The following is a 12,386-nucleotide window of genomic DNA, read 5'->3' on the forward strand; positions in this document are numbered from 1 at the left end:
TCTGTATTTCTCCATCTTTCTTTTAAACTGTTTATAAATTAGGCACAATATTAGGATCTCGATCCTGAGGGTCTACAGAGAGGTGGATTTATATAGCAAGCCAGCTTTACAGATACCAGCATAATGTCAAATAACTTTTGAGCCCAGCCCCCATTCTTGTTATATGGCTCATTATTGTGGCCCAACTCTTTGACATCTTACATCCAAACATTTACCATGTTGGTCTGGGACTGAGATTTTCTCCAAGTCTGGACAACAATGACCACACGTTTACACGTTGGCTTACACACCAGATAGGAGGCCTGTGTAGGGAAATGTGACTGCAGGAAACATTTTGGCTGACTTACTCTGACCACTATGTCCAGAATACCCCAGTATCTACACTGCTTAAGAGCTGGACTCATGACAAGCAGGACAAGTGAGTTTTGTTGAACAACTTAATGTGCACTCTGGGAAAGAGACCTCATTCCTGGATACTGACACTGAAAGGAAGACAGATAATCCTGGAAGTGACAGATGTTGCCACATGAAATCAGCTGAGCAATGAAGCCCCAGAGGAAAGCAGAGAGGAGAGGTGGGGAAAGAAGGAGGTTGCACTAAAATTGTAGGTCTATTTCTGCTGTCATCACTTGAATCACTGAATACAGATGTATCTGATGGCAAACCTACATCTGGACTTTGCATTTAAGTAAGTCTGTAAGTTTCTTTAAATGTCCAATTCTTATTTGGTGTATCAGTGTGTTTTCTAAAATACCTGAGGTTGGGTGCTCACAGTACTGGAGGTTCAAGGGCATCACACTGTCATTGGTTGGACTCAGGTGAGGACCTCAGAAGAGACTGGAATCTAGAGCAAGAAGGGAACAGTCTTACACTTTTTAAAACAACCCTCTCTTGAGAGAACTAACTCAGGGCCCCACAGGCAGCATCCCCAGTGGCCTCCCACTAGGCCCCACCTGTTAATATTGCCATACTGGGGACCAAGCTTCAAACACATGAATTCTTGGTGGATAAACCACATCCAAACCATAGCAGTTGGGTTTCTGTCATTTGTAACTTAGTCCTTGGGACCTCTCAAATTAGTAATGACCTATCCCAGTCAATAGGATATCATACAGCTGGAAGGAAGGAAAGAAGGAAGGAAGGAAGGAGAGAGGGAGGGAAAAGGGAGAAGACTTTGCCATGACAGGGAATGACACCATGACATATTGCTTAGAGAAGGGCCACTTAGCTTTGCAATTATAATTTGCACTCAATGATTCCAACAATGCAAACCAACACATGTCATTTAACATAGGGTTATTTTGTCTGCACAAGTGGATTATAAACTTCAAACACTCATATTCTATTTTTTTTCTTCCCTCCACAGCAAGCAACAGGTTTTCAGTACAGGCTCTTGGCTGGACACTGCTCTCTGAGGTAAAAAGTTGTTAAGAATCTAGTTTCAAACTTATTTTTCCTGGACTGTTTCACTGGTAGGACTTGATTTTGTTTAACAAACGTAAATAAAAAATGGGCAAAATTATGACATACGGTTCAAATAAAAAAGAAGTACAAATGGCTCTTCAAAATGTGAAAACATCTGCCTCATTTTTGAAAAGATAATGCAAGTCCAACTACTGAGGCCCACTTTTACCTGTAAGATTGGCAAAGATTAGAAAGTTTGGTAACACACTGTGGAGGAGTGTATTCCTCTAGCAAGAGTGTACCCAGGTACAACTAGAAAAACAGAAACCACTCTGGGTATTTAAAATCCAGGGAATGTCAAACATGGAGTTGGTTACCCAGATCATGTGAGGCTCAAAGCCTCAAAGGAAACAGAGGCCACTGGAGTTTGGCAACTATGGGATACTCTATCACCTCCAAGATGGAAGGACCAAAGAAGGAGGTGTTACCAGAGCCTAGGGAGCTGGGTCCATAGTGAACTTGTCTTACAGGACCTGGAGCCACCCAGGAGGAGCAGCTGCTTCCCTAGACTCCCTTCTATGAGGAATTCCCTGCCCTTCACTTCCTCACTCCTTCCATTCTCCTGCTGGCCAGTGCAACACAGAGCCACCTGATAGGGGAGTCTGAGAAAGGCAGGCTGTGGGAGTCAGACCTCACAAAGCCCAGTAGGAGACTAGGAATGGATCTGAAGGCAAACAGGCTATGAACCACTAGCCATGTGTGTGTATATGCAGTGTAAACCTACCTGTGCGAGGTCATGAGTAAACGTCTCCATGAAGGGCACTTGAGATTATCCAAATTCTAAATGCACATAACCTGGCTGCATAATTCCAATTCTAGGGATTTAGTCTTCAAATGTACTCTCACATATATGTAGTGACATAATATTCATTACAGAAATATTATTAATAATGATAGCTGGAAAACCATCTAAATGACCATAATTTACAATTGAATAATTGTATTATTCAATGCAATACCATACATCTGTGAACAAACAGAAAAAATGGTAATAGTATGGAATAATTCTATGATAATCTGGTTAAAGAAAATGATCAAGGGCTGAGTATAACAAATGCAATCATTTTGTATAACAAAAGGTAAAATAAGAATATTTGACGAATCTGTTTGATTGTGTATTATGTAGATTTTCTCTATGACAGTGTAAACTGGTTATCTTGAGGAATAGTGATTGAGAGGCTGAGACAAGGGTAGGAGGGAGTCTTGTTACCTGTGTAACCATTGGTTCTTTTTGAATTTTGTATCATGTGAGTGCTAATGGAGGCAGAGAAGTAAAATTGAAATGGAATGTAAATAAAATAGAAACAAACTTTGTTCCATTATGCCAGTTTTTAAATCCCCTTAAAGAAGGAAACTAGATTTTTAGAGAAATTAACCTTTTTATCCTCCAAGTTCTCTTCTTTAGCTCCCCTCCCCCCGCCACGCCCCGTTTTCCTTGCTGCTGTGGACTGATGAGCTGGGGAGCAATCTGCATGCATTTCATACAGAATAACCCAGAGACCCGAGAGGATCCCCGGGATTTAGAAATCACCAATGTAGCTCCAAACGTGCTTTATTATCCTGGAGTGACTTCCGTCCTGCATCTAATGTATTTTCACAGCTGAGCTGTTTGGGCTGAGTTGTTGGTCGCAGAAGATTCTGGCCCTGTGCTTTCTGGATGTAAGCGCTGTATGAAGCCCTGGCCAGGAGTGGAACCTTTCAACTCCCATTCTTCCGTGACCAGGAACTCTTGCCACAGCATCCCTTCCTCACTTGCATCACCTTGGGCAACCTCGGACAGCCAGCGCCGGCTAACTAACCTGGCGGTGTGGCAGGTGTAGGGAACGCATTAGCCAGGACAGCTCTCCCAGTCAAGAGCGACCCAGTCAATGTGCGTTGAATGAGCGTCGGTAGCACAGTAAATTCATGGGACAATTATAGCAATCCAGATCATGATCACCACGGTGACCTAAAAATACCCAGGGACTGTGAAGTGAGAAGGAGCTGTCAATGGAAGAGGCTAGGCTTTGGCCAGGCAGGCCCGGAATTTGGTGTCCCATCACTCTGCAGTCAGGTCTCCAAGGCTCAGAGGCAGGAGACTGGAAAGCCTTAGTTCAAATCTGGGAACGACCCGGGGGCTCCAGATCACAACCTCTGGTACTGCACTGCTATGATGGGCAGCGCTCCGGGAGCTGTGCGGGTCCCCGCCCCGGGTGCGCGCAGTCCCGCCCGCCGGCTCCCGATGCGCCCCGCCCCTCCAGGCGCGTGCCGCCCGCGCGCCGGGGGAGCTCGGGAGGAACCGGCCTGGTAAGCGCTCGGGGTCCTGGCGCAGGCGCGGTAATGCGCCGCCGCTCCCGCCGGCCGCTCCGCACGCGCCCCCGCCCCGCCTCCGCACGCGCCGCCGCCCCGGGCGCCTCTGATTGGCGGTCAGCAGGGCCAGCAGGTGTCGGCGGCTGCTGCGGCCAGGCTGGCCGGGTCTGCCTGCAAAGCGGACTCCTCCTTCGCAGCCGCTGCCGCCGCTGCGCTCCCGCCTCCTGCCTGCTCCCGGCTCCAGCTGCGGTTGCGGTTCTGGCGGCCAAACCCAGCGGCGCTGCAGCCCCAGCTCGGACTCGCCGGCCGACCCGCGCCCCTGCCTTCTAACCACGCGCAGCGCTGCGGCAGGTGCCCTGGGCATCCCGAGGCGCAGCGGCCTGAGACTGGCAGCCATCCATGACCCTAGCCACGAACCTGCCCCAGGCCGGCCACCCCGTGTGAGTACCGCGCCATTCCCTCCCCGCCCGCAGCTTTGCGCCACTCTTCCCCCAACCCCGTGTTGCCGCAACTTTTGGGGTGGGTGTCTGGGGTGTCCCTCGCCTTCCCCCGCACAGGGTGAGCGCCCTGAGCCAAAGCCCTGGGGCATGGCCAGTCAGTCAGCCACTGCGGAGGGGCGGTCTATGTCAGGGTGTGACTTGAACTTGCTTGGCGTCCGTCGCAGAGTCGGAACCGCCCCTTTCTATCGGTGCTCGGGCGAGAGCTGGCCTCTGCGTTTCCCTCGCGTTTTCCGATCCCTGCTGGCCACGTAGCGATAGGGCTGCGGTTCACCGCTCACCTACTATGCTACACCCGCTCTGGCGGGGCACCCTCAGCCACCCGGTAATCACCCCGCAGCTGCCCAGCGCGCGGACTGGACTCTTTCAGACTCTTAATTTTCGTGAAATGGGGCGAATCAGGGACTTGCCCAAGGTCACGGCTGGTGCGCAGAGTTAGAACCCGGGTCCACTGCGTCTGGCCGCAGTCCCCAGGCACTCTGGAGAGGGGCGCGTTCTTGAGGGTGAGGGTGGGGGTCACTTCAGCTGTGTCTTGGTCTCCTCCTTACATTCCCTTATCCCCAAAGACGCCAGGCTTGGAGAGGTAAGGAGCCGGTCTCCAGGGCTCCCCAGCGATTTGGGAGGTAACCGCGGGGAATCTTCTGGAGGAGAATGTTGTGGAGCGTTTCTGTGGTGGGAACCCATGGACGTGCAGCATTTAGAACTCCCGTCTCTTTCCTGTCACTTAAATTACTAATATTTCAGCAGGGTAGGGTATTTTGCCAGGTGCCTGCTCTTAGATCCGTCCTGTTCCGCTTACCCACAATAAGCCTCCTCCCCAGATCTTTTAAGTGAACACACCAGTTAAGGCCCAGGGACTCCCCAAGAGAAGCGGTGCGCTGTGGGGTTGAGGTTGGTTTCGCTAAGGTCTGCTCTCATCTTCTCCTAGAAAATGCCTGGAGTCTGACTTCATTTCTGCCCGCCCCACCCCCACCCCGTGATACGGATTTGTTGATTTGCTTGACTCCTTCCCAGGGATGTAGGGGGCCAGTCCCAGTTGTGTAAATGCGGTCCGATGTGAACTGTTTACTCCAGATCCCCGAAGCCACTCCTATGGTGCTATCTGTGGGATGGGAGTCTCTTCTCACCGATTCGCTTTGGGCTGGGGACAGGGTTGCTCCCTGTCCCTTGCGGTTTACTTCCTATCCCTCCAACTCAGCCTGACCCCAACTAACTATGAAACTCAGTGATGAGATGACTCCTTAGTTTTTGTGATGAGTGACAAGCAGTCTTAAGCCTCAACTTTTTTTTTTTTCATTTATAAAGTGGAATAATCCCTGCTTTCAGTCTTCCTTGGGTCAGAGGATTTGATCCATGTGAAAATGCACAGGGGCGATAGAATCAAGGTATCTGGGGCTGTGGGTGGCAATGGAAGTGACTTAAAGAATCTGACAGCAACAGCAACGTCTGGAACCATATTTGCAGAACTAAACATCTTTCTAGAGAAATGTAGTTTTGATAAGGCTTTGAGAAGACTGCCTTCCATCTTCCTGTTATGTTCCTTGCCGGGGCATGGGCACTGCATCTTCTCTAATAAACCGCCCCCTCATCTGCAGATCTGTGCAATGTCTCTGTGGGCCAGAAGCTGTGTCCCTGGAGCTGGACATGGTCTGGGGGAATGGAAAGGCCATGTGTGTGTGTGGTCTCTGAGGAGTTCAAGCTGTCTCTGTGTCTTTCTTCCTTATCTGGGTTTAATTTGTATAGGGAAAGAAGGGTAAATTGTCTAGCTCCAGGATTTGTTTACTTTTGAGCAAAATAGAGTGCTAGCCACACTTTGTAAATTAAACTAGCAGTTGTATAGGTTGTGTCCTGACTCTTCATTCCCTGTCCAGAGGGACAGCAGGAGAGCTCATCTGTGGCTTTAGCATTTAGAGCAATTGAGTCACTCTGGCCAAAAAGTGCCTCATGGGAAGCTAGGCACCCTCCTGTTTTTGCCTTCCCAGTTATTACTGTGTTTGTATTTTCCCTTGTCTCAAAGGCAAGGTAAAGAAGGTAACTGATCAGCACCTGGTCAATTTATTTTAACATATTATCACACACACACACAAAAAAACCCTCATAGTTCTAAAGTATGTGCTCAATGGCTTCTTTTTTTCCAATGGTACTGGGGTTTGAACTCAGGGTCTCATACTTGTGAGTCAGGCACTGTACCACCTTAGCCACTCTGCTAGCCCTCAATGACTTTTCACAGACTGACATCCATGTGTGTCTAGTGTCCAGATTAAGAACTGAAGTATTCCCAAACTCCCATAACCCCAATGGGCTCTATCCCTCAAGGGTAGCCATGGTCTGGCTTAGTTTTGTCAGGCAAGTTTTATTTTATTTTTATTACTATTATTATTTATTTTATCCTTTTTATTCCCAAGACAAAATGAGATTTATTGATTTTCTGTCTCCTTTTTTTGTGAAGCAACCAAAGATAGTTATACCTAGGCCAGTACAAAAATTAGAAGGGAGAATTTGGTCTTAAGATCTGGATGGGGGAAGAGTTGGTTGTCCAGCATGCCCTGGTTATCAGTTCTCTGATGGGAGAACAAGTCAGATCCCAAGATAGAACAATGCTGACATTGATGAATGGAGGAGTCAATTCTACAACAAGCTTTTTCACAGAATATGCAAATATGAAATAGTGTGATATGAATGAAGAAAATTGAATTCTCATTTGCAACTTAAAAATAGAAAGATTTTTAATTGCTGAAAGTTAAGCATCGGTGGGGGAATCACAGAATTTCAACTGATGTATGATCTGTTTGTGCTGTTGCCACATGGTGGCGCCACATTGACTAAAGAATCAAATAACCTATCATCCTTCTTCAAGATCTCAGAAAAGGATTCCAAGACTCAAACCCAGCAGCTCAGTATCTTGAAAAATTCTTTCCAAGTACAGTTTTCCAGTATCTGGAAGGAAGACCCTCTTGTCCCCTACCACTAAATCCATGGATAGAATTCTGTTCCAGCCCTTTAAGGAGATGATTGGTGAGTGGGGTGCAGGTGTATGTTGAGCACAGTGGAGTTGAGACGCCATTGCCTCTCCTTCAGCAAAGGGCAACAATGGTGGTTTTTCCTTGGGATTTGAAGGATGGGCAGCTGAGAAGCTTGCTTAGGTGTGTTCTGATGTTCCCCTGGAATTTCTCAAAGGTTAGAGAGAAGTTCTCTTTCCTGAGACAGGTAGCTCTTTTCATAGGGCACTGTCCATGGTAAACTTGAGAAAGAATGCATAGATCTGGAGGTAGCCATGCTGTTCCTGGAAGACATGCTCCTAGCTTCCCACAGGGTGGGTCCAAATCATGAGAAGGTGGAAAGGGTTAACGGGACCTGTTTTGTTCTCTCTCCTCTGCCTCACCATTTCCTTTCCCTGTCAGTGCCATTGGGATGCTGTTTAGAAAACTTTAGTCACATGGTGACTGACCATGCCTATCATCACTGAAGAGGGTTGGGTGATGATGCCACATGGTAGATGCGATGTCCTCGACTTACTCTTCACAATAGGAGGAGGGTGGCTTTCCCATTTTAAAGATGAATCTGAACCTTGAAATGACAGGCGGGGATACTCACCACTATACTAACAAGGACAACCGCTGAACCTTGAAATGAAACTCTAAGTTTACACACTACGAGAGCCAGAGTAAACAGAGATTGAGAGCCAGTCTCTAGATATCTTCTCTGGCATGGTTGTTTCCTTCTGCTGGGTGAGGAGAGTCTTATATAATACCTCTGTCCTCCCTGGTACCTAGTCTAGTACTTACTGTGTAGTAGCCACTTAAGTCTAAGTATGGGATTGCTGGAAATAAAAAATTCTCTCCTAATCATGTGGGATGTTCAGACAGTGAAGGATGGGACCTTGGGCAGTCCTGTGAGGCCTGCCCTGATGACTCTGAATGGGTGCATCAGTATGTGCCTATCAGCATGTGCAGTCTTCCTCTATGATTCTGTAAGGGAGGCCAGTCTTAGCTATTTTTGTGATTTTTTTCACCTAGCATTTGTTTACATGTGTTGATCATTTATATTTGTTATATATTTATATTTGTTGATCATTGTAGATCTAGTTAATTTGTTTTTAATGGTCATTTCTATCTTTTACTTTTATAAAAAGATTGCAGTATATCATGAAAAACAGGTCACACTAAGGGTAGGTCACATATGAGAGAGGGAGGGTAAAAGAAGGACGTTAAGAAGGTGGGTATGGTTGAGGTACTCAGTATACAAGAATGAATATAGAATTTTTAAATCTGTTGAACCACCATAAGAAAGGGGCTAAGGTAAAAAAAAGAAAAATAGAGGAGATAAACTAATTTGGGTTACAATACACATATACATGGAAATGTCACAAGGAAACTCCCAGTATATGTTTATTTAAAACAAACAACAATGTCACTTTTTTTTCTTTTACAAAGTCAGAAAACAGGAGGGCAGAGCAGGTCCTGCCTGAAGTGGGGGTGGGGGATGGTACCAGTGGGAGGGGGGAGGAGGTGGGGAAAGGTTGTGAGAGAGTGAATATAGTGCAGATACCATGTGCACATGAATGTAAATGGAAAAATGAGACCTGCTGAAACTATTCCAGGACATGGCAGAGGGAAGGATAAAGGAGAATGATGAAGGGAGTGAATTCAACTATGATATATTTGATACATTGTAGGAACTTTTGTAAATGCCGCAATGTACCCCAGCACAACAAAAAAAAATAAAATAAAACAATAAATAATAAATAAATAAAAAATGGAAAGATTGCAATGACTGTCCTAGATAATAAGATTTTGTAGGTGTGCGTGAGTGTGTAGGGTGTGTGTCTCCAGAAGCTAAACCACTGCGTAGTAAGAAGAGCTCCATGCATTTTTATCTTTGTGTGCCTTCATTTTGTCTGGGTTTTGCACGTGGCTGTCCCAGGACTCAAATCACTTCACACTCCCACTGCACTGTGCTGGAGTCCCTTGCACCCTTGTCTTCACTGTGAGTGACTGTTTTAGGTTTGATTAATGTGATAAGGTGGAATGAATGCATCTCACTGCTCTTTTACTTGGTGTTTTCCTGAAATTATCTTGTTAAGAGATACTAGTTTTCAAATTTTGTATGCATTGCCTTTTTAGCTGGGGAAATTTTGTTTTTCCCACAGTTAGATCTCAGCTGACATTTATATTTCTGTGATGTGTGTGGCAGGGGTCTAATTGTTTTCCATAATGACAACCATTTATTCTGTTATTATTTAATGAATAATTGATGAGTTTCTCATTTATTTTGTTGTCATCTCTGTCAGAAACCAGCTTCTGTTATATTTTTGGGTTTGTGTCTTGACTCTGTTGTGTTCCATTCATTTTTTTTTTTTGTGATTCCTGAGCTAATGCCATTTCATTTAGATCTTCCCTTCTTACCCTTTTTCTTTAACGTTATCTGGGCTACTCTTCACTTTTTTGACTTCAACATGAATTTTAGGATTTATTCCTTCTCATTAAAAAGTCCTGTTATAATTCACACTAAATCTGTGGATTAATTAGGGAAGACTTTCCATCTTTCACAATGTATTTATCTTATTCATGGCATGATCTATCTCTATAAATGTTCTTTTTAATATTAATCTACAAAGCTTTATAATATTATCCAGAAAGATCTGGAACTTGTCTTGTGTACTTTTCAGGTAGTTGTTACTATCATTTTCAAATTAACAGCCCTCTTTAGGTATAATTGACATACTATACAACTCATTCATTTAAAGTTTTAATTCAGTAGGGTTTTTTTTATTTTTTAGTAAATACACGGTATGCAGCAATCCACATAATCTAATTTCAGAACAATTCTGTCACTTGCAACAGAAACCTTGTACCCATTAGCAATTCCTCCCCAGTCTCCCTTTACCACCTGTACCACACCAGACAGCCAGCACCAGACAGCCACCACTCTTTTCTCTGTGAAGCTGCCCATTCCAGACATTTCACATGGAATCACGCAGTAGCTTGACATGTGGTACTCTGTGTCACTCACTTAGCACCATGTCTTTGAGGCTTATCTATGTTTCAGTATTATCCCTTCCTTCCTTCCTTCCTGTTGGGATAGCCCATCCTCTGAATTACAATACCACATTTTACTTAGTCATTCATTAGTTCCTTACAGGTTTAATTGCTCTTGTAGATCGGATCTTTATTCCTCTAGTTATGCCTTTCTTTTTATAATTGGTCATTATCAGCTTATGGTAAGGGTAATAGGGCTGCTTTTTATATACTGATTTTCTATTAAGCATCTTTGTTTCTTTTTTTATTATTATTGTTCTGGGGGTACATTGTGACATTCACAAAAGTTCTTATGAAATTTCGTAGTTGAATTCACCCCTCCATCATTCTCCTTTATTCCCCTTCCCCATCCCTGGAATAGTTTCAACAGATCTCATTTTTCCATTTTCAGACATTAGTACATATTACTTCCACCATATTCACCCTCCTACACCCTTTCCTTATATCTTCACCTCTCCCACTGGTGCCAGCCCTCCTGAGACAGGACCTGTTTTGCCTTCCTGTTCTCTGTTTTGAGCATCTTTGTTGGTTTATAGATTTCCTGGTTATTTTGTAGAAGTAGTATGTACCGCAAATAATGGTGATTTTGTTTCTTTTGTTTTATAATTATTTGTATCTTTTTTTTGGACCTCTAGCAGAATGCTGAGTAATAGTGGTTGGTAGAGCACTTCTAAGTTTGTATGTCTGTCTTTCATATCATGCTTTCAAATATGCAGCAAGAGTATGGTGGTGGTTTCAGGTTTGGGGTAGATAACCCTTAACGTGTTAAGAAATTTTATACTTCTGTTATTCTAATAGTTTGCCTTTGTTTTTTAAAAATTGTGCTTGTGTTGAATTTTATCAAGTTCCTTTTCTCTATCTCCTTTAATCAGTTAAAGCTGAAGTATGCTTAGATATACTATCGATCCTTTTTAAATTTCCTTCCAAATATTATATCGTGAAAAATCACACGTGTGTTTTTTCAAGTGTAAAATTGTATTTTATTATTGAATTTGCTCTTTCCAGTTACTATACTGTGACATCCCACCTTGAGGAAAAACCCCCTTCAGAGAGGCCTTCCTCCTTCTCCTCCCACTAGGGATGAAAGGCTCTGGGAACGATGAGGCTGGTTGAAGACATGCAGGGTCAATAAATGTGAAGCACTCTGAGCGGTGCCAGGCTTGTAACATTAGTTATTGTAATTATCAGTGTCATTAGTAGTAAATTATCAAGGAGCTCTGACTTAGCGTCCTGGAGAGGCCTCACTGTCCAGACAGAGTAGTTCATGACATGGGATGTGATCTGGCATTTGAAATTAAACTTAATCAAATTCACTGTATTAATATAAAACATATTACAGAAATACAGAAAACAGAAAGAAGAAAGTAAAAACCACCTGTATCTCCACTCACTTTTGAAAATTTTGTACATATTTTCTCAGAGGTCAGTTGATATACAGATAGGTACAGAGTTCTTACGATACTCATTTTCTGAATCCTAGTTCTGAGCTTCTGTAGAACAAGAGGTATCATCGCCTGGAACTTTCGCTGCTGAGCACACTCATCATTTCCACTTGCACACTCGTCCCCGTTTGACATGCTAACAGTAGCATGTCATGTTAGTAGGTATCTGCCTACCTAAGTGCCATTTTCTTTATAGGTCAGTTGCTCTCCGATGGCATAGAATTTTATTGGACTTCATAGCACAAATCCATTGTAGAGCCAAACTGCAAATTTTGCCAAAGATGGAGGAGTTTGTGAAGTCAATGAAATTATGTTGACAGTCTGCAGGAAGCTCTTGCTCCCTGTGAACAAATGGGTTGCTGGCAGCCTTAAACCTGGTGAGGAATGAAAAAGAGAAGCAGTAATTGGACATGGGGTCTTGCTTTTTCCTTGACTGGCCTTGAACCACAATCCTCCCCATCTCCACCTCTCTACTAACTGGGATAATAGGCATGAACAACCATACCTGGCCCCTCACATTGACAATTTCTTAAACCAAAAGGAAAGATCCCAGAATCTTGCTTTTTTACTTCATTCTTCTTTTCTGATGAGGCAGACTGTACCTTTTCATAATTGACTTCACTGTAGAGTTGTCCATGGGTTTATCTCACTTTCTG

At 44.2% G+C, this 12,386-nt stretch overlaps 1 protein-coding gene across 3 annotated transcripts in view; it reads left to right on the plus strand.

The window, feature by feature from the left end:
- The first annotated feature begins 3,859 nt into the window (after positions 1-3,859).
- Myrip (myosin VIIA and Rab interacting protein) overlaps positions 3,860-12,386 on the plus strand; it is a 324,013-nt gene continuing 315,486 nt past the window's right edge. Inside the window, exon 1 of one of the 3 annotated variants that reach the window (XM_074060447.1) lies at positions 3,860-4,193. The gene's annotated coding sequence lies outside the window, so the exon portion shown is untranslated. Of the gene's footprint in view, positions 4,194-4,431; positions 4,576-12,386 lie in introns of those variants that run through there. The other 2 variants (XM_074060449.1, XM_074060448.1) reach the window with 2 other exon arrangements.

This window comes from Castor canadensis, chromosome 17, assembly GCF_047511655.1.
Source record: "Castor canadensis chromosome 17, mCasCan1.hap1v2, whole genome shotgun sequence".
In the NCBI taxonomy this organism is placed as follows: domain Eukaryota; kingdom Metazoa; phylum Chordata; class Mammalia; order Rodentia; family Castoridae; genus Castor; species Castor canadensis.